The 23,877-nt window shown below is 36.7% G+C and overlaps 1 protein-coding gene across 4 annotated transcripts in view; it reads right to left on the bottom strand.

Annotated features, from left to right (window-relative positions):
- The window catches only part of CDH18 (cadherin 18), a 1,036,719-nt gene extending 1,031,231 nt beyond the window's left edge, over positions 1–5,488 (bottom strand). For 3 of the 4 annotated variants that reach the window (XM_043600791.1, XM_043600792.1, XM_043600798.1), the window contains exon 1: positions 5,173–5,488. The gene's annotated coding sequence lies outside the window, so the exon portion shown is untranslated. The remainder of the gene's footprint in view (positions 1–5,172) is intronic. The other variant, XM_043600783.1, reaches the window with a different exon arrangement.
- Between the last annotated feature and the right edge of the window lie 18,389 nt (positions 5,489–23,877).

Raw genomic sequence — 23,877 nt, 5'->3', positions numbered from 1 at the left:
AGCAATTAAATATCCTTCAGTAGGTGAATGGATAAACTGGTTCATCTACACAATGGAATACTTTTCAGCAATATAAATACATGAGCTACCAAGCCCCAAAAAGGCATGAAGAAACCACAGTAAAGGCATATTATGACTCCAACAATATGACATTCTTGTAAAGGCAACACTATGGGGACAGTTGAAAGATCCAAGGTTCAGGGGGAGGGCAGAAGGGAGGAAGGGAGAGAGAAAAATCTATTTTGGTGGCACACAGGGGAATCCGGCACAGTGAAACCATTCTGCATGTAATTATAATGGTGGCTATATTCCATTATACATTTGTCAAAACCCCAAAAATATATAACACGAAGAGTCAGCCCTAAGGTAAACTCTGAACTTCAGTTAATAATGATTTATGAATCATGGTTCATTCACTATGAGAAATGTACCACACTAAGGCAAAATATTAATGATATGGGAAAACTCGCAGGGTAAAGGAGACGGAGGTGAGGAGGTCTGGGGGAGCTCTATGTTTGTACATCTCATTTTTGTAAACCTAAAACTGATCTAAAAATTAAGTCTAGACATTAAAAAACGTATAGGGCATAAATATTTGCAGCCCATTTGCCATGCTTTCTCCAAAATGCTATCAACAATAGCCAAATTATACAAAGAGCCCAAATGTCCCGCAACTGACAAATGGATAAAGAAAATGTATTATATCCACACAAAGGAATACTACTAGGTGATCAAAAAGAATGAAATCTTGTCATTTCCAACAATGTGGATTGAACTAGGGTGTATTGTGCTAAGTGAAATAAGTGAGTCAGAGAAAGATAAATATCATATGTTTTCACTTATATGTGGAATTTAAGAAACAAAACAGATGAACATTGGGGAAAGGAAGGAAAAATAAGATAAAAACAGAGAAGGAGACAAAATAACATTTCACTTCGGTGGTATTTGCACTTCTTTACCATTATATAGAAGACATGAGTCTTTAACTTGCATTGTTATATTGACCTTGGGTACATTTTGGCAACATAAAAAAAATCATGGACAGTCAATGCATTTTTATTCATTTATCTTATTTTCAATTTTAGCCCTTTTCTCCATCTTCAATGCAGTCCTACTTGAAAATAAAAGACCACCTCTTTTTAGAAGAAACTTAAAGACCTTAAAACATTCCTCATCCTGATTACATAAAATTGGTAGCATTAAGATTCCCTCTCAAGTCTTATTACCCGTTCACATTACCGAAAGCTAACTCGGTAAGAAATAACTGCATTAGAATATATACCGGCCTGTTCCAGGAAGACTTGGACTGATCCCCACACAACTGTATGTATTATACTAGTCGCATTCAAAATTTACTCTTTTCAAGGTATGCACATTTTCATACAGAAGATAAAGCTCACGTTTCCTTGCAAAACACCAGTAAAGGAAATATCTGCGCCACTCCGTCTTATTTAAGCGACTACTCTTCTCTCCTGATAAATCAAGGAACTGTTCGGTAAAGGAATGGCATTCCATGATGCACAGCTCAGAATCCTTCCCCTTCTCTCACTTCCCCAAAGAAATCTCTCTCACGAGTGTATGTCACTTCTGTCTAGGGGTGGTGTCCTTTGAGGAAATCCGAGACCCACTAAACACATTGCTTTTGCCCGGAGACATTAGTAAGTGTTGACTAATCCCCAAACTAGTCCTATAAGCAGGGGGCATCTTTAGCTGCTGTGGATAGAGGAGGAATGTGTTTCCATTTATTAAAAAAAGTCTGCAGTGCAGTTCAATATGCGTGGCTTGCCCCCATAATCAGCTGCCTGCATCACCCTCTGTGTATATTTATGAAAACTTCATTTAGTTTTCAGAAACAAAAATGGAATTTACAAAGTACATGTCCTACATGTGTATGGGGAGTGAACCCATCCTATTATTTTCAATTCTTCCATGTCTATTTTTGTAGGAAACAAGTAATATTCTTTTTGCTGCCTGCTGTTCTCTTCTGCTGAAAGCAAATTGCAGGTGAGCCCTGAGGCACTCACTCTCTCAGATATTTGCAGATGATTGTAAAGGAACTTTCTTCCCTGCAGCTCTTCCTTAGTTTTACATTTCTTAAGCTACTAGCTGCATAAGACAGAAGTCTTTAAATTTATCTAAGATTGGTCATTTCACTCTGTCAAACCATTGTTATTTTCAGAGATTAAACATTTCATAGATAAGAACATTTTGAGGAGAATAAATTGAGACAGCACAGGATAAATTCACTTTCCCATGAAAATAAAAAAAAAATCTTATTAATCTGCAATAGTTCTGTCTGTGGAAAGTAGGGGGAAGCTGCTTCAAACAGCACTCACGTTCTAAACACAGGGAAAATACTTTAAGGAAGCAATGTAATCTCTCCCAGAGGTTTGCTGAGTATAACATAGGAAGAAAGAGCCCCCTAATGGCTCAGATACCTATATAAACAGAAGAGGTTGTACTTTCTTGTTTCTTTTTGGTTCACTATGGCTAAAATGAGTAATCAACAAAGATACCTAATATTGTGGAAGTAAATAGAAGGTTGAATAAAGGGTCAAATGGAGCCTTTCCAGAAACGCAAAGAAAAGTGAAAGCTGAATTCACAAAAGAAGCTGCTAGATTTCAGACTCAGACAGTCACCTCTATACATGACTGCTAGAACACCTGTCTCCCTTGATCTTGTTTGCTGAGGAGCACTGCTCTGGAAAGCAGGAGACATTTTAATTATGTAGCCAGAAGTGCCAAATGTTATTTAAAAAAAAACTTGCTTTGTTTCCAATCATGGGACAATATCCTGTGAAGATTGGGGAATTAAAGCTCTTACAGGAGTAATTATAGAATTTGTAAGATAACAACAAGAAAAAAAACATAAGAATCGAAGTAACATTTGGGGTAAGCTAAGAAGAATGCTTAAGTGCAAGAGGCACATAGTTCAGAAGTGTATTAAGTCTTTTGAAAGGAAAAACATGCCTATTCGTAGAAAAAAAAAACAAGTATGGATGCTTATATCCACCTATGCTAAAGTATCAACAGTCTCATGAAAAATACAACACAATTAAGAATTAGTTTTTTTTATGCTATATAGCTCATTATAACCCATAGATAAGTGCTATAAGGTAACTGTAGTGCATAACTAGGTTAGATGCTTAAGATTATGGCAACAAAAAATTATGGAATTTTAAATAACTTTGTGCATTAAATTTGAAAATTACAAGATGAATTAGTTAAATCTTAATTATATCACTTTAGCCACAGTGAACCAAATATATGTCACATTTTTTTCATAAACAATAAAATAGAAGGATTAAAAATATAATTTTAGATAAATTGCAAAAAAGTAAACATAATTATTGTAATACATGCAAAGCAATAATTAAACAAGATTATAATAGATTTATGGCAAAGGCTGTGTGTGGATTTGATATAATATTACTCATATATAATATGTAATATTACATCATATATAATTATAATATATATAATCATAAATATATCAACATATAAATAAATATATAAAATTATATATATATATATATATATACATGTATATATGTATATGTTTGTCTGTGTGTGTGTGTGTGTGTGTCTGTGTCTGTGTGTGTTTGGAAGTATGGTCTAAAGTACCTGCCACCTTCCTCAGTCAATAGTGTGATATTAATTTTTCAAAGATAATACTCAAAAGACACGGATATAATTGTTTTTTCAAATGACTGAATTCAAAGACAAACATATGCAATATTCTTCAATACACATTCCTATTCTTTTAGACAAACTGTACTTTACAAAATTTATAACAATTATTCCCTTCTGATATTGGTGATATAAATGTAAATATCTGGATAGATATACTATTTATGTTATCACGAAGCATTAAAACATTCCACATTGAGAAGACAAAATAGAGTTCATGAACATTTGTGTTCCTTAAATATGTATATTTAATATATAAGCAAGGGTTAAACACAGACACATATATAGCCATTCAGAGTATGTAATATTCCTAACTTCAGCTAGGTTGATTCCCAAGAGTATTGGAATCTTATTATTTGAACCACTGAACAACATACTAAAAAGTTTTGCCGACTTGTCCCAGCTGGCAGTTTGATTTTTGATTAGTGACTCAGGGAACTTCACTCAAAAACACAATCAGAGCAGCTCGGGATAAAATATCTGTCTTCACTGACCCAAAAGCAAATAAATTTACACCAAAAATATCATAGACCATTTGAGTTCCAGCAAGGACGGAGTTCGTCACGTTCATCTTCTATCACAATGCTGCCTCTTTAGCAGTCGAACTGTAAACCTAAGGTCAATCAACTACATCAGTACTGCATTGCCCCAGCCTGTTTCTCCTATGCCATCCGGTCGCTTTCCGCATGGAAAAAAAAATACTGTTCGCAGAAGAGATTTTAACATGTGCAAAGTTTCTGCATGTTCACAGACACTTTACCAGCATATGCCATCACTGACACTTAATATTAATTGATGGAACTGCAGCTCAGCCATGGACTCTAGAATAGCTAAACATCTCCAGAGTCATATTTCTTTGCCCAAGCTCAGTACTTTCTTAAGACCAAATGCTAACCATCAATAACTTAGCCATAATAAGATGGCAGTCTAATGTCACATCATTTAGGACACATCATGTTTATGTTGAAGAGTGTTAAGACTGTGAATGACAGGTTCAGGAAAAAAAAAAAAAACACTACCAACTGACAATCACTGAAAACATTGTAGCTTCTATGTCTGCATGAAATTGAATAGTACATACTTAACACAGTGATGGTCCTTTTGTGATATGCTGTGATTTCCCCAAAGTTGTTTCACAGCTAAGAACAGTATATGTGAACATATTTTAAGGCTGTCACCAGAAATGCTCCTTTGAGTATGGACTTTGCTTCCTTTTCTTTTCTTTTTTTTTCCATACAGAATATCTGCTCTATAAACTTAACAGCTAGTGATCTTATAAATAAAATTTCTATGTACCTGGAGATAAAACAGCAAATGTATACCTCTAAACATGTATCAGCACATTTCTAAATCCACATGCCTATGCATGGCATTGAGTCTAACACATCCCTGAAAACTCAGTTTTTAAAACACGCAAGGCTAGGCTATATTTTACTGCGAATAACTAAAAACGAATCCAGAGAAAAAATTTAATTTCCTTACCTGAAGCATGCAACTGTGTCTGTTCGATCCTGGAACAAAGTGGGGCTGGGAAGGGGATGTGATTTTTGTTTTCTTTTCAAAATCCTCTTCAATGATGCCAGAGTGAGATGAACTATTCCAAGGTGAAGTCTTTTATTTCTTGCTGGGGCTCGGCGCTGACAGCCTCTTGTAAAAGAAAAGGCATCTCAGTAAGTTGTTGACTGAGAAAGCGAGAAAGCAAGCTAATCCTAATCGGCACCAGCAGTCACACAGTGATGCTATGGAACATGCACTGCTTTCTCCCCACCTTGCCTCTCTCCCTTTCTCTCTCTCTCCTTCTCTCTCTCTCTCTCTCTCTCTCCTTTTCACCCTGACGCTCACTCAGCTCTGTGTCCCAGCTCCCGCTGCTGCTGCTGTATAATCAATCTAGCCTGTCTGAAGCTAATAGTCTTCTATTTAACCAGCCAATCAATAGCAAGGATTCCTCTGCTCGTCCCAAGAGTCTTTTCCAAGAGTGGTACAAACAATAAGAGTTTTGCCAGCAGTTTAGGGAAGTATTTTTCATTATTTTATCTCCCTGAGAGATAGGGTTTGAGAGGGCAGAGGCTCAAAGCAAGTTTAGTGTTATCGCAGATTTTAGCATTTTTAAAATTCACCCCTTCTTATCCTGCTTCTGGTAATTTAAAATTATACACCTGCTATTCATCATTATTTACAAATTGCTACAGAGATGCATTCTGATGAAATCTTTCTAATTCAAATATATAAGAAGAAAATCAGGAGCAAAATTGCATACAGTGACAAACGCTTTTTGCTAGAAAAAATGATGCCTTCATTAGCCTGAATAGATTGGAGCAGTTAAAGAACCCTTCATTATGTTGATTGATATTTAAAAAGTATTCCTTTTATTCTAGAAAAATATGACCTACCATTTTGTTTCTCATAAGAGGGGTGGTGTTTGTAGATATTTTTGAACTAGAGCCTGAGTCAAACTTCAGTGTATGTTTTCAATTTTAAAGCACAAATCTACAGAAGGATCCCTCCGAATGTATCAAATAGAGCATTTCACACCTGATTCATCCCTTCAAGGTTAAGGAGATTTTCTTCTTAAAGGGACACATTCACCATTCCCCACTAAACTGCTCTAAGTGACCACAATAAAAAAGCACAAAACAAACCATTGAACAGCCGACCGGTTTTTCATTTCCCACATGCTCCAGGAGGGGCTGGGGAGGGAAGGAGAGGGGGGCATTTGGGGTCCACTTTGGCTTGCAAATTGGTCCCTGAACACAGAGCATAAGGAAAAACCAAAGAAAGAGGTAGGTCACTCCAGGTGGTAGGTTGCAGGTTTAATAAGCAAGGGAACTTAAAAAAAAAAAAAAGAAAAGAAAAGAAAAGAAAAGAAAAAAGGCAAGGGAATTTACAAAGGTTTGTCTTCAGGGGCCACAAGACAAATAAATCTCCACGAATGCCTTCTAGAATGTAGCAAGTTTATATGAGGCTTTAACTGAGTGCAATTATGCTCTCAACAACACATTGCTTTCTCGAGTCTGCATCCTCAAAAACGGTTCCTGCTAAGGGAATGATGGGCAGAACAGACCTTTAAAGGACAGCGGTGATAGGAGCCTCCCAGATTGCCCGGGTCAAGCTTGCGGGTTGACCTGCCATCACATCTGGACTGTCCTCTGGATGACCTCCTCCGGCATTTAAACCGAATCCTACAAATGCAGTCATGTTTAATTTCTAATGAGAAGACAGTTGCTTATCTCAATTTCACACTGCTTGGTCAACCAACCTTTTAGTTACTTTTTCTTTGTAATAATACATTACTGCACTCATTAAAGTAAATTGTAGAGGAATGCTTAACCGTACCTCAACTCCCAGTTGGAATTAAATTCCAGGCAGTAGTCACTGCATTTCCAACCTTCAACATCATATAATACAAATAAAAACAAATAATATGTGCTAAGGTGTCTTGTAAATGAAGACGAGAGAGGCCAAATGGTAGGTATGATCATGGAGTTACACTCAATTAAAGTCCAAATTATAAAGTGTTGTAACACTTATTAGAGGTGAAGTTCCTTGATTTAATTGACTCAGTTCAGCAAATATTTATTGAGCAACTCTTTGTATCAGACCTTGTACTCTCAATAATAGAAAAGTAATTAAGTAAAGCAGAGAGAGAGCAGTCCTCTTTGTGTTCTTGGTATTTTCAAATTAACTGTAGTAGTAGTCAATCTTCCAGGAGCTTACAAGCTGGTTGGTAGATAAGGAGTTCTCAAGTAAACAAAATACAAGGGAGAGTGATTAATGCCTTTTTTATCAGCAGTTCAGAGAGCAACAGGTACTCAAAAGCAAGATCATACCTCCTCTAGGATATCAGAAAGACCTTGTGAAAAAAACATAGTATTTGTGGGGTGCCTGGGTGGCTCAGTTGGTCAGGCATCTGACTATTAAGTTCAGCTCAGGTCATGATCTCACAGATCTCACGGAATGGGGCTCTGCACTGACAATGCAGAACTTGCTCGGGATTCTCTCTCCCTCTTTCTCTCTCTCTGCCCCTCCTCTGCTTCCTCTCTGTCTCTAAATAAATAAACATTAACACAAAACAAACATATAAAACATGGAATTTGTAATGATTCCTATCAAAGAGAATAAAAAAAAAGATTTCATATGCATAGGGGAAAAAAATCCTCAACAGAGGGGAGAGGGAAACTTAAGTAAAACTACAGAGGCAAAGGAAGTGGGAGATGGAAATAGAGGGCAAAGTGGGATGGGTGGCCCAAAACACTCAGTGCCTGGGAGGCAGGACTGGAAAGAAGGGAAAAATATGGAGGATCTTGGATGCTAGGCTGAGAGTAGTTGGGTAATTGGGAGCCTTTTAAATTATATGTATATATATATATATATATATATACATATAATTTATATATATATTTAAAATATGTATATCATTATATATATAATTTAAAATATATATTTAAAATATGTATATCATTATATATATATATATCACAGAAAGTGATAAAATTTGAACTGAGCCATGGGAACCCCAATCTAATAAAAGTTGTAGTTTTTACTGGAATAGAACTCTGGTGAGAGCTAACAACCACTAGAGAGACCTCAGGAAAATGGAATGAGAACCAGTGTGTTCATGGTGGGAATGAGCAAAATGAACTAATATAGAAAGATATTCCAAAATAGAGTCTCTACATGACTTGAAACATGCCAAGGAGAGGTGCAACTTAGGGAGAATTATTTTTCAACTAGGACGGGTAACTAAAAAAAGGGCAAATTACATATGGCACACTCATTTCTTCTTCATTTCTTTGTTTATTTGTGTTATAAAAATCATTCTTTCTTAATTTCTTAATACGTTTCCTTCTTTGTTTCATGCAGTTTCCTACAACAATGACAGCTACATGAAGGAAAATAATTGGATTTGTCCAACATTTCTTCTTTCATATTTTTTAGAATTATGCCTGACATATATAAGTTATTCAATGAATGACAATAAAATAATTTCCCTTTGTGGAGTCATTGAGTACTCAATACATGGTAAGCTCTGAGCTAATAATTGTGCAAACCTCATCTCATTTAACACTCTGTGGAATAGACATTATCCTATTTTACATCTAAAGATGCTAAAGTTTGAAGAGATTAATTACCTTGTCCAATAACCCACAACTAGTAAGTGTCTGTTGAATTTCAAAGCCTGTATCTCTTAACAATGTTGAGTTTTCAGGAACTCATCGGTAATATAATAGAAAATAGTAATCTGGATGTTGATTTGTGGATCATATAATTGGAACAGGTAGGGGAGGCAAAAATAAATGAAATCAAAGCTATCGGGTCAAAGGGTTGGAGATGAGGACAGGAAGCTCAGGTTCTCAAGGTCAGAAACCACGGGAGCCATGTGTGAGAGTACAGATGACCCATAGGAGGTAAAGAGAGGAGGGCTAGTGCAGAGCTGTGTGGACCAGGAGTGCTGAGCTAGGTTACACTGGGGACATTCCCAAGCCAAAGGGTAAGTTTGACTTAGCTTCTCTGAGGGTCTTCCTGAACCAGAAAGCCATGAATTTCTAGAGGCACCGATCTGTAAGATTGCACGAATTTTCTGAGCTGTTTTCAGATATTAAGGGATTAATAGAAAGCAAAGACTTGGTTTCTTCTACAAGAAATTAGGCAGGAAAAGGAACAGAGAGAGATGGAAAGTCTGGGAGGAGGAAAGGAGGAGGGGGGAGTCTAACGTCTTGCATAGTTCAAGTGGTTTTATAACTGGTGATCAAGAGCATATTTCTGTATATAAATAAGGGAAAGAACCTATTGAAAGAGATGACTTGAGGAACCAAGCGAGAGAGAGATGCGCCATTTATCAAGGGCACGAAGGAAACGGAAAGGTGGAGCCCATGGCTTTCACAGGGGATTTAGGACTGACAAACAGGAAGGTGTTATTTCTTTGAAAGCAAAAGTAAAGAGTTACCCATTTGGCACACATTATGCTGTGAATTAACTTAGTGCAAACACCTTAATGTTCCAAACAGCCTACTAGGAGATACATTTAAATACTTAAGTAGAATTTCTTTTGTGTCCATGTTGACCTAATGAAAACATATGTATCTGTAAGTACATAAAACTTACAGAATTGGGGCACTTGAGTGGCTCAGTCGGTTGAGCCTCTGACTTCAGCTCAGGTCATGATCTCTTGGCTCATGCGTTGGAGCCCCACCTCTGCTCTGTGCTGACAGTTCAGAGTCTGGAACCTGCTTTGGATTCAGTGTCTCCTTCTCTCTCTGCCCCTCCCCCACTCACACTCTGTCTCTCAAAAATAAATAAAATTTTTAAAAAATTTTAAAAATATAGAATTTTAACTTTTAATATGAGTAACTTCTACAATAAAATGGTATACAGAGCACTAAGAATCATGGAAATAAAAGTCTAATAATATTCAAAGTTGAACATGCAGACATGATGAACAGAAGGAAAATTATATGTCAGAATATTTCAAACGGGAGAAGAAATACATTTTCAAAGCACAAAATACAAAGAGAGAATATTGGAGCTTAATTCAGGTTCACAAGCTTTTAAAGATAAAAAATAAGGTGTTGCAGTGGGAATAGCTAGATGGTTACAAAGGTAGGAAGTGACAATTAGGAATCATTTGGCATTAACAGGAGATCAGAAGGAGAGAAAACAATGAAGGCAGGATCATGTTTTTACTGTTGATATTACAACTTTCCCCTATAATTTTGTTTAAATATTGAAGAAATAAGGTTGCCTGTGTGGCTCAGTTTGTTGAGCATCTGACTCTTAATTTCAGCACAGGTCATGATCTTATGGTTTGTGAGATCGAGTCCCATGTAAGGATCTGCACTGACAGCACAGAGTCTTCTTGGGATTCTCTCCCTTTCTCTGTCCCTCTCCCACTGGTACATGCTCTCTCTCTCTCTCTCTCTCTCTCTCTCTCTCTCTTTCTCAAAATAAATAATGGTTTAAAAAATTGAAGAAATGAAATCATGAAAGTGATGTACTTTAGAATCTTTTTTTTTTTCAATGTTTATTTTTTGAGGGAGAGGGAGAGAGTGAGCAGGGGAGGGGCAGAGAGAGAAGGAGACAGAAGATCTGAAGCGGGCTTTGCGCTGACAGCAGAGAGCCTGATGCAAGGCTTGAACCCACAAACCATGAGATCACGACCGGAACCAAAGCAGAGGTTTAACTGACTGCCCCCCCCCCCCGCCAGGCACCCCGGAAAGAATCTTTGAGAATGAAATACTTTAAGAAATAATAAAAATATTAATACTACTAATAATATTTTAGAAAGAATATTCAGGGGCGAAAGTGATAAGGGGAGAATTTACAAATGCATTAGCTGGGGGGATGGAGATGAACGAAAATGTTTAAGCAGTTTTAAGGGGATAAAATATGCAGGACTTCAATTATTGAATGTGGGGTATGTATGAAGACAATGATTAATTATGGTTCATTATAATGCTTAATGGTGATGTGAGCAGAAGGTACATCTGGGTTTTGGAAATCATTTTGCCGATACTTATCATGGACATACAGGTAGAGACTCCAGTGTTTACTATTTGAACTTTTGTTACCTAGGACAATTATCTGTACAAAGGATGGAGATATAGATAAACATTTGCCACAGCCAAGAGAATCCAGAAAAAGACATGTCGAATACAAAGATAAAAGGACCAAAAGCAGAAACATGGAGAACTCCGACATTTGAAAAGTGATCCTTATGGAAAAGTCATTGAAGGACACTGAGAATTGACAGGAGAAATCCTGAAAATAAAAGTGTAAAGAAGCCAGCATGAAAAAGTAAGAGAAAAGTAGTTCTATGTTGTGTATTGTGGTCCCTTAGGATCAATTACAATAATGAAGATGACCAGTGAATGAAATAAAAGGATCAACTGTGTCCGTCTTCCTTTTGAACCGTTGATTATTTTCTCCTGTATGTTTCCCATTATTTGAATAATTTTATGTTGAAGAACTCTACGTGCAAAACTGAATGCTAGACACAATGGGGAATCCAAAGATGAAATGAACCATGTTCTAGGGTTCAAAGAGCAAATATTAAAACATGAAAATAAGGTAAATCCTTCTCATATAAGAGATAAACAGGATTCTATATAAATATATAAGCCCTTTAAAACAGTCAGTATATTGAAAATATTCAGTCTGTATTACTTATTGAATCCAATTATTTTTTTAATAATTAGAAATTATACTAAGTGTAGAGAAATGTGAATTTAATTCTTGAATTTGTATTTTTGATAATTCATAATAATAGGTTTAATCTTGGAATATTGACAAGCTTTATGTTTATTAAATAATATGCACTTGTACATTTAAAGAGAACTTATTTGCAGGTATTTATAATGTGTTAACACACAAATCATCAAAACATTAAATACAACTGTTTTATTTTTGAAAATGCTTCTCTTACTTTTGAAATATGATTTGTGTACATCAAACATTAACCTATGAAGAAAGATTTTCTTTATTAATATGTTATTAAGAAATGTCTAGGGGGGCGCCTGGGTGGCGCAGTCGGTTAAGCGTCCGACTTCAGCCAGGTCACGATCTCGCGGTCCGGGAGTTCGAGCCCCGCATCGGGCTCTGGGCTGATGGCTCAGAGCCTGGAGCCTGTTTCCGATTCTGTGTCTCCCTCTCTCTCTGCCCCTCCCCCGTTCATGCTCTGTCTCTCTCATGCTCTGTCTCTCTCTGTCCCAAAAATAAATAAACGTTGAAAAAAAAAAAAAAAATTTAAAAAAAAAAAAAAAAAAAGAAATGTCTAGGGCCGCCTGGGTGGCTCAGTCAGTTAAGCATCCGACTTCGTCTCAGGTCATGATCTCACAGGCCGTGATTTCGAGCCCCACATCGGGCTCTGTGCTGACAGCTCAGAGCCTGGAGCCTGCTTCAGATTCTGTGTCTCCTTCTTTCTCTGACCCTCCCTCGTTCATGTTCTGTCTCTCTCTGTCTCAAAAATAAACGTAAGAAGAAAGAAAGAAAGAAAGAAAGAAAGAAAGAAAGAAAGAAAGAAAGAAATGTGCATACAATGGAGGAGCAAGTTAAAAAGTGAATATATTCTGGGGCACCTGGGTGGATCAGTCTTTTAAAAAGCATCTGACTTCGTCTCAGGTCATGATCTCGCGGTCTGTGAGTTCCAGCCCCACCTCGGGCTCTATGCTGGCAGCTCAGAGCCTGGAGCCTGTTTCTGATTTTGTGTCTCCCTCTCTCTCTGCCCCTCCCCTGCACACACTCTGTCTTGCTCTCTCTCTCTCAAAAATAAATAAACATAAAAAAAAGTAAATATTTTCCTTTGGCTATGACAATCATTCTCATTGTCATATTAATATTTTCATTTTACTAAACTCTAGTGGTACATAGCATCTCTACCTTTCGTGTTGTCTTGTATTATTGTTATCTATCCCTTTAAGGTTACTTGTTCTCATATGTATTTTAGCTCTCTAAAGGCTAACAATTTTGAATGGGAACTATATTTCATATTTTTTTTATCATTTACAATAAGCATCTGTATTACTAGCACATAGAAAAGACTCAATAAGAGGTTTTTAACTTATCGAATTTATTGAATTATTTCGATCATGAGGTATTATGTGTGATTCCATTATTTTAAGATACAGATACAGTTATTTTTAAGAAGAGATCTGTCTAGTTTTGAAACAGATCTTCTTTTTGCTTTTAAGTTTATTTTTGAGAGAGAAAGAATGAGAGCAGGAGCAGGGAGGGTCAGAGGGAGAGGAAGACAGAAGATAGGAAGCAGGCTCTTCTGAGAGCTGAAAGCTGGATTCAGGGCTCGGACTCACCAACGGTGATACCATGATGAGAGCGGAAACCAAGAGTTGGACGCTTAACAAACTGAGCCATCCAGGTGTCCCAGAAACACATCCTCTTTTAATGTTGAGGTTCTCTGAGTTTATCTTGAATGAGCAATGGTTATCCAAGGAGATAGGTAAATGGTGAGAAGTAAGAACTGAGTGGGGACTTGAAGGTGTGGTTGGGTGAGAAGTAGGGGAGGAATAGAGGGTTGGGTAGAGCAACATGGCATCAGAGACCAGTTGGGAAGAGGAGCTAGGTTAAAGGAACTGATGATAATACCAGAAGAATCCTTTAAATACAAACATGTAGGGGCGCCTCGGTGGCGCAGTCAGTTAAGCGTCCGACTTCAGCCAGGTCACGATCTCGCGGTCCGTGAGTTCGAACCCCGCGTCAGGCTCTGGGCTGATGGCTCGGAGCCTGGAGCCTGTTTCCGATTCTGTGTCTCCCTCTCTCTCTGCCCCTCCCCCGTTCATGCTCTGTCTCTCTCTGTCCCAAAAATAAATAAAAAACGTTGAAAAATAAATAAATAAAAATAAATAAATACAAACATGTGTGGTATACACAGCGACTGGGACTGATTCAATTCTGAGTCAGTTCAGGGAAAAGGAGCTCTCAGGTTTTGGGTTGAAATGAAGATGAGATAGATGATTAATGGAAACAGGGTATCAAAACAAGGGTTTTCCAAGAGAATTAAACCCTTAGAAATTCACAAAATGTTGGAGAGCCATTGCATTTTTCTGAGTTGCAGAACAGAAGAGTTAAACCAAACTCCTTTAAAACTCAAAGTATAGATGACCACAGTTGATATATGTTACTGTAAAAGCCGCACGTCCCAATCTCGTCAAACTCCTTTTCCAGGTCATCTGTATTATAGGTCTTTCTGTCCTGAAGCACAAATCTGCATATTTTAGGTTTACCTTCAGATAACTTGTTGCTGTGTCTTTTTATCTGCCACTCAAAATGTCTTCATGAGACTTGAAAGTGGAAACGAGCCAAGTGAGACGGTGTACCTAATACAGCAGACCATATCAGCTAGCGCATGGTAGTGAATGTGTCTGTTTGGGGGGCGGGGGGAATAGCAGAAGCAGAATTCTTGTTTCTACCCCCTATCGTTTTAGATGCCAAGCAAAGTAAAGCGGTATTTCTATTAGAAGAGTGTTTGTCTGTGGTTGTTGACAAAATTATCTCAATTTCCTCTCCTGAATGCATAGTTTCTGAATATGTAGAATCCCAGCCTGGTTCTCACCTCTCCTGGTGAGTCTGTGACAAAATATTATCCTTACTAAATCTCTTACTGCTAGAATAGTTGAACTGGTTTTATTATCTGCAAACTTGAATCCTATAGTAATAAACATCAAGGAAAATATGCCATAATAAACCACATTATAACCAGCAAGTTGTATATTTTGAGATAGGAAATAAGTCTGGTGTCTTGAATACCAACAATATTGGGGTAAGATTAAAATGTCATTTCCAAAACATCCCCCCTGCTTCCCAAGATACTAACCCTACTACACAGGGTCAAAGTCAAAGGCCATCTGATATAACTGAAGAAGAAAGACACCCAAAGCCTCTGCAAGAGCTATACAATTTTTAGCAAAGTTTAAGAGAACTTCACCATATAAAAATTAAAGGGGAAAAATGTGTATTTCCCAATCCCAGGATTCTTCTTATACAAGAAGTGGTTAGGACAGTGAATTAGTAGGCTATTATAAAAGGCTTTTTAAAAATGTCAGCATAAGGGACACAACAATTTTTCCAAACCATTTCTGAGCTCTAGGAATAGAATGAGGAGAGCTGGTCACCTAATTTCTTTGTGCAAGAAGTAAACTCTTGACTCTCCTAGGTTCAAATGGAGAGCTGAAATGAAACAGGAAATCCAACAGGGAATCTGCAGAGCAGAAGAGGAGACCCATGTTCCTTCCATGCAGTGGCCTGAACTCTGCTTAAAGTGTGTCTCTAGCTAGAGTTGAGGGATCAGGTGGATGTGAACTGGTACTACGAGTAAAGGTACATATGACTGGGGGTGCTTCTGGTGCTAAGATGCATGGTGCTGTTAGCACTAGCTTTAAACACAGCCAAAGCACCGGTTCTTGGTCTGCAGATGTTTTGCAGTGAGTTTTGTGTATTGCTTATCTTCAATTGTATCATTTCTTTTTCTGTGGCCTGAGTTTTCATTGAATTACTTAAATACATACTGCTCCTCCTTATCTGGCCTTTCAATCTCTGGAAAAAAGAAACGTTGTGATGTCGAAGCAGATTGATTTGTAGCATTGTACACAGGTATTTGAAACATCACAGGCTTTAGTGAGACTGTTAAATATCTATGGGAATGGTTATTGACTTTGTGTCATCATACAAAAAAAAAGAGAGTATCATCTTGTGATCTTATAGAAAAATGGATAATCTTTCCCCCTAAGAACGTATTTACTCAGATGTTTTAATTTAGTTTTCTTTCTGGAACAGATTGCAGTAATTCTGCAGTGAGAAGGTTTTGCTACCATTGGAAGCATCCTGCTTTGACATAAATAACGGTGCTGCCTAATCTATCTAATGGATAGTTATGAAGTTTTATAGAAGTTAGAGCTGATGGTACCATTGCTATCATATTCATTTTATTAAGAATCCCTTCAAATACACTTTGAAAATTCACCCTATATTCTACTTTTTTCCTTGAATTATACATATGGGGAGAAAAAAATCACAAGCTTTCAAGACATAAAAAGGGAAAAGTGAAACTAGAAGTTTAAAGTGGTGGCTGAGAATTGCAAGTTAAAAAAAAAACTAAGAAAGAAAAAAAATCAATATTATCACAGGAAGAAAAGGTACCAGTGATATGAGCAATGCTGTCTATCAAACTAGAAAGAAAACAGGAAGTCCAATGTGGATTTAGGGAAGAAATATTTAGGGTTTCTAGGGAAAGGATCCAAGGAGAAAAATGTACAGAGAGGATACTGAGGCAAGTCTCTTGTAGCTTCATACCTAGAAGACAGATCAAGGGTAAGACATAAAATGTGGGTTTCCTGTGAGTTGCTATACACACACACACACACACACACACACACACAGTGCTCCTTGTAGAGCTCACCCCTTGGAGCACAGTGTGTGTGTGTGTGTGTGTGTGTGTGTGTGTCTGTGTCTGTGTATGGAAATATACATATGCAGAAATATAGTGAATTATGATTTTAAGAAGGTGCTTTATTTGAAGAGAAAAAAAACAGAAATACAATTAAAAGGAGAAATATTTTGTCAACAGTTTTAAAGCTACAGGCATTGGTAATAAAATATATGAATGGTACAAAGAGAGAATGGCGGATACATACACCTGCCTGTAACCAACACTTAAACATGAAGAGATTTTAGAGGTGGGGGGGACGTGAGTAGTTTGTAAATTAATTCTAAAAGAAGACAAAAATTTCTGCCACTTTGTACTTAAAGTTTGTGGGCTAAGATTATCCATCATGATGAATGCTTGTCCCACCAGAAACTCTCTGGAGAAGTTCAACAAATGTAACAATTTTAACATAAAGGAAATAAAAAAGAAATAAGAAACCTAATAAATAAATGAAATTGGGGTTACTAGGAGGTTTATGGTTCACAGAGGCTTTTTTTCTGCACACAAGTTAGAATTGCTTAGGTTTGGGTCATTTTTTAACTAAGAAGAATTATAGAAATTGGGAGACATATAAAATTGCTCACTAGAAATTTGAGCCATAATTGTCAAACCATTTTGTTTGCATAATAACTGTTGGATTGGAAAAATGGAGTGAGCAGTTACAGCTAAAGAATAAAATTACAATTTTAATTAGGATTTTTTTCACACTAGTCTCCAATTTTCAATTATTTTACTTTCTAAGGATCTGAAATACTTTTAAAACAGTCAATACATGCAGATATTTATACTTGAATTTGGAATATGGTAAGATTTTTACACACAATTTAGTTAAGACATTTTTATATGTTAAGTAAATAACATAAATCTTAAAATATTTACTGAAAATAAACATTATTTTATAGTACATAAAAAGAAATCAAGGACTGTTTCTTTTTTTTTTTTTAATTTTTTTTCAACATTTATTTATTTTTGGGACAGAGAGAGACAGAGCATGAACGGGGGAGGGGCAGAGAGAGAGGGAGACACAGAATCGGAAACAGGCTCCAGGCTCTGAGCCATCAGCCCAGAGCCCGACGCGGGGCTCAAACTCGCGGACCGCAAGATCGTGACCTGGCTGAAGTTGGACGCTTAACCGACTGCGCTGACTGCGCCACCCAGGCGCTCCAATCAAGGACTGTTTCAACAAAGAGTTTACATAACACATGTCTTTAAATCTGTTGTCAGAAATCTAGACTTTGGTGAGTAGGAGGTAGGAGGAGAGACCAGTGCACTTAAATTTATTGCCAATGTTACCTCTGGCATATTGTGAGAATTTTATTTTTTTACTTTTTTTTTTTTTTTTTTTAGTATGAAGACATTTTCAGCGTGCTTGGGTGGCTCAGTTGGTTAAGCTTCTTACTCTTGGTTTCAGCTCAGGTCACGATCTCATAATTCATGAGTTTGAGCCCCCAAGTTGGGCTCTGGGCTGACAGCACAGAGCATGCTTGAGATCCTCTCTCCCCTTCTCTCTCTGCCTCTCCTCTGTTCTCTCATTCTCTCTCAAAATAAATAAAATAAAAAAATATATATATATATATATAGTCTATATATAGACTATATATATATATAGTCTATATATAGACTATATATATATATAGACTATATATATATAGTTTTTATATATACATAAAAGTCTATATATATATATATATATAGACTATATATATATAGACTTTCTCTTACTACTGTCCTACTTCAGGTGAAATCACATCACTACCCAGAATACCTTTCTATGATTGCCCACCTAAGACCCCAAGTGAGTTTCTGATTCCATCTATCAGCAGACACTGAACATTTGTGAGGTTATCTTGAATTTTACATACAATTATTTTTAAAAGAGGCTGAGGAAATGACTGTGAACCAATTCTATGTTTTTCTAAAAATTAGAAATTATCTTGTGTTAACTTGGGAGTCCTTGTTCTCTACTTTTTAAATGGAATGTGTTACAAAAAAACAGCAGACGTCAATTAGTTCCTCTTCTCCCACAACCTCTGTTAAGAACTGTTGCATAGGGGCACCTGGGTGACTCAGGAGGTTAAGGGTCAGACTCCTGATTTTGGCTCAGGTCATGATTTCACAGTTTGTGAGTTCGAGCCCTGTGTTAGGCTCTGCTCTAACAGCTTGGAGCTTGCTTGGGAAACTCTCTCTCTCTCCGCCCCCCCACTTATGCTCTTTCTCCCTCTCTATCTAAATAAATAAATAAACTGAAAGAAAGAAGAAAGAAGAAATAAGAGAAAGAAAGAAAGAAAAAGAAAGAAGGAAAGAAAGGAAGAAAGGAGGAAAGGAATGTAGAGATGAGCCTACGTTCTCAAAAGCAACGGGAAGCATCTATATGAGTAAGGATTCTCAGAGAAATAAAACAAAATATGTATCTATGTCTATATACCTATATCTATGTATGCATGTATCTTTCTCTCCCCCTCTCTCCCTATCAATTTATATACTGGAATTGGGAATTGACTCAAATGACTGTGGGGGCTGGCAAGTCCAAAATCTACAGGGGAGACCAGGAGACTGAAAAGTTAGTAAGGATTGCTACTACAGTTTTTTTAGAAAGTTTTCCTCACCAGGAAATCTGTTTTTGCTATTAAGTCTTTCAACTGATTGGATGAGCCCCTGTCCCTGAATTATTGAGTATAATTCCTTTACCTAAACTCAACTGATGGGAGTAGTTAACCACATCTATGAAATATCTTTGCAGCAACACTTAGTGTGTGATTAAATAACTGAGTGCTGTAGCCTACCCAAGTCAACACATAAACTAATCATCGCAACATATAAGCAGCTTCATGTTTAAAGATCCCATCAGCTCAGACTTAATAAATACATCGTCCAAAATGTAACGGCACAGGGGTGTCTGGGTGGTTCAGTTGGATATGCATCTGACTCTTTTTTTTAATGTTTACTTATTTTTTTTAATTTTTTTTTCAACGTTTATTTATTTTTGGGACAGAGAGAGACAGAGCATGAACGGGGGAGGGGCAGAGTGAGAGGGAGACACAGAATCGGAAACAGGCTCCAGGCTCTGAGCCATCAGCTCAGAGCCCGATGCGGGGCTCGAACTCACGGACCGCGAGATCGTGACCTGGCTGAAGTCGGACGCTTAACCGACTGCGCCACCCAGGCGCCCCTGTTTACTTATTTTTTGACAGAGAGAGAGAGAGAGAGAGAGAGAGACAGAGCATGAGAGGGGAGGGGCAGAGAGAGGGAGACACAGAATCCGAAGCAGGCTCCAGGCTCTGAGCCATCAGCACAGAGACCAAAGTGGGGCTTGAACTCACGGACTGTAAGATCATGACCTGAGCTGAAGTCGGACACTCAACTGACTGAGCCACCCAGGGTGCCCCATGACTCAACTTCAGCTGAGGTCATGATACGGAGATTCATGGATTCAAGCCCCTCATTGAGCTCTGTCCTGGCTGGCAGTCAGGAGCCTGCTTGAGATTCTGTCTCCCTCTCCCTGTCCTTCCCCTACTTGCTCTGTATCTTTTTCTCAAATGAAATAAACTTAAAAAAGTATTTATAATATTAAAAATATTTATAATGTAATGGCACAATTACAAATGTAATGTGTCCTAATTATTACATATATCTATGCTATAGGAGAAATTCTGTTGATGCAGGAAAATGTGTTAAATTTATAAATTCCCATCCAAGTTCAAGGTGCCAGAAGTTCTGTGCTCCTTCTTAAGTTGTTGGGAAGAATCAGTTCCAGGTCTGCTAGCTGCTGGTCATCCCTTGGCTTCTGGTAGCATAACTTGAATCTTTACATAGAATTCTCCCTGTTTGTGTGCCTGTGTCCACATGTCCTTTTTCTAAATGACATTGCATAGAATGGATTATTATGCCACCTTAATCCTCTACGACCTCATCTTAACTAATGTCTACAATGATCCTATTTACAAATAAAGTCACCTCCTGAGCTATTTGGGGGATACGGACTTCAACATATAAATTGGGGGAGATCATTGAACCCATAACACAAAATCTTGAATCAATTTATAAAAATAATCTTCTATTTCTTTATGACCACTGGGCTATACATCTATTTACTCCAAGAAAAGCTACCTTCATCTTTCACCTGTCCTCTGCCCAGGACACTGATTTAGGTTTCCATGTTCTCTGGTATCCAGTAGGTTTTGGTAAATGGGAGATCCTGGAAGAGAATTTGGAAGCTGTGGAAAGGGAGGGAAGGATGGAAATTGAAGGTAAGGTATTAATTCCCTGGATCCCTTTTTGAGTTGTTACCTTGAGCTTGTTGAACTCATCAACCAAATACTGCTGCTCCTTCTCCATGAGATCTGGTCATAACTCTCTCTGGTTCCCCTTAACTGACCCCTCGTCATCTCCTCCAGTCAAAACCAGTAACACCTTTTACATCATGTACCTGCCCTATTTCTTTTTGTCCCTCTACATAATGCCTACACCTTTGCAATTATTCCCTTCTAAAACAATTTTCTTTTTTTCTAATATGAAATTTATTGTCAAATTGGTTTCCATACAACACCCAGTGCTCATCCCAAGAGGTGCCCTCCTCAATACCCATCATCTACCCTCCCATCCCTCCCACCCCCCCCCCCCCCCATCAACCCTCAGTTTGTTCTCAGTTTTTAAGAGTCTCTTATGCTTTGGCTCGCTCCCACTCTAACCTCCTTTTTTTTTCTTCCCCTCCCCCATGGACTTCTGTTAAGTTTCTCAGAATCCACATAAGAGTGAAAACATATGGTATCTGTCTTCCTCTGTATGATTTATTTCACTTAGCATCACACTCTCCAGTTCCATCCACATTGCTACAAAAGGCCTTATTTCATTCTTTCTCATTGCCATGTAGTATTCCATTGTCTAAAATAATTTTCATATACTACCATGCTTTCAGTTTATAGTTGGTAACATGGTGCATACAAACATTTTCCATACATGATGGATAAATAAATTAAAGCGATAACAAGACAATGTACTGTCTAGTTTGTGAATACTCCATCAATGAAAATTCTTTCTGAGAAATTCTTCACTTGACATTTTTGAAGCTATGTTGGTTGGTGTCCTCTTGATGGTCCAAATTTCTGTCCTTTTGTTGACCTTGTCCTCTTATCATTATGAAATAGCTTCCTTGTCCTGTACTTTGTCGGATATAAATTATAACCCTCCAACTCTCTTTTGACTGGCATTTGCTTGATACATCTAGTTTTATCTTTTAACTTATGTCATCAATATTTAAAATGAGTTTCTTGTAGGAAGTCTATAGTCGAATCATTCTTTTTTATCCAATCTGGCAATGTCTGCTTTTAAATTTATTATAATTATCAATGTGGTTGAATTTAAATCTGTTGCCTTCCATTTGTTTCCTATTTGTGCCAACTGTAATTTTGTCATTTTTCATCTTTTCTGTATTCTTTTGATTAATGTAACTTTTTAAGAATTTTTTTCTGAATTTTTGGCATATTAGTTATGTCTGTTGGTCTGTATTTTCAAAAGATATCCAAATGAGAGAATAGTATTGGTTCAAGGGTAGACCAACTGCAGAATGAAGAGTCCATTCTTTATGGAAAAAAGTCTTTACATTAAATAGTTTATATCAATATTGAAAAAACATATAAAAATTAAATTTGATTGCTATATCTCATAGTACAGAATGATTAAGTTTTGATGGAATAGAAATATAAAAATAAAATATAGTAGTAATGTTTCTACATTAAAATATATGGAAGTATCTTCATGACTTTAGGATAGGCATATAATTCTAAAATTTTGCAACAATAAGAACAAACCATTAAAATGAAATATATATGTATATATATGTAAACTATATATATAAACTATATAACTATAACTATAACTATAACTATATATATATATATATATATATATACACACACACACACTAGACCTTATTCTAATTAGGAACCCTTATATACACCAAGTGATAATGTTAAGAAAAGGAAAGCTTCATGCTTGAAAACAATAATTCAAAGTATATTAAAATCCAGTAAGATGCTAATACACTTCACCAGAATGGCTGCAGTTAAAAATCTGACAATATCCATAGTATTAAACCTAGTGTTAAACAAACATAATTTTTTACATTGCTTGGAAATATAAATTGGCACAGGCCTTTTGGAAAACAGTTTGGCAGTATCTTCTAAAGTTAAATATTTATGCTCTAGGAAACAGAAATTTTTATTTTATTCAAATAAGATAGATGAGTGTTGATGTCTACCAAAAGACATACAAAAACATTCATAGCAGCAATATGTTTAAGAGCCAAACTGGAAATATTTCAAAGTGTCCATCAGTGAGTAAATATATACTGATAAATCCATGCAGTGGAATATAATACATCAATAATTAAAAAGAAACACAACTACTCATAACAATATAAATAAATCACATTATGTTGAACAGATAAGCTATATACAAAAGGTTATAGGAATGACTGATCTACGGTGCTAAGAATCAAAACAGTGGTTATATTTGGAGTGGTATGAACTCCAGAGAATCATGAAGGAGACTTCCGGGTACTTGAAATGATTTATATATTCTTCTGAAGGAAGAATATATAGGGCTATATACAGGAAAAACTCCATCAAGCTACAGATTTGAGTTGTGTCCCCGATACTTTTGTTACTTCTACCCTTAATTAAAAATTAAAACAAAAAAACAAAAAAACAAGAAACAGCAATAAACACCATTCGATTTTGTAGAGATTTTCTTAGAATTATAATTGCCTAATAAATTGAGGACTAATTGTTCTCCAATTTGTTCAGTGTTTTACCAAGTATTATTTACCATAGTCGTACCATAATATTTGCGCCTTTAATACAATATACAGTAAAACGTTGGTTTTCAAGCATAATTCATTCCAGAAATATGCTTGTAACTCAAAGGATTTGTATATCAAAGCGAATTACAAGAGCCATTGTCTCACTTGTGATCATGTGATGTTCTGCATCACTTATGACTCTTATCGTAAGATATCATTCGTTTATCAAGTTAAAATTTATTAGAAATGTTTGCTTGTCTTGTGGAACACTCACAGAACAAGTTACCTACAATCCAAGGTTTTATTGCTACTTGGATCAGCGTTTGGCTATCACAATCCTGCTGATTTGTCACTAGGTACATAAATATCATTACTTTATTATATATTATACTATATGCCTGTTGTAGTCTACTGTGAGAAATGGGATGTACTTACATGTTCTATTGTTAATTACTTC

This window comes from Prionailurus bengalensis, chromosome A1 (genome assembly GCF_016509475.1).
Source record: "Prionailurus bengalensis isolate Pbe53 chromosome A1, Fcat_Pben_1.1_paternal_pri, whole genome shotgun sequence".
Taxonomy (NCBI): Eukaryota; Metazoa; Chordata; class Mammalia; order Carnivora; family Felidae; genus Prionailurus; species Prionailurus bengalensis.
This window is presented reverse-complemented; position numbering and strand designations above follow the sequence as displayed.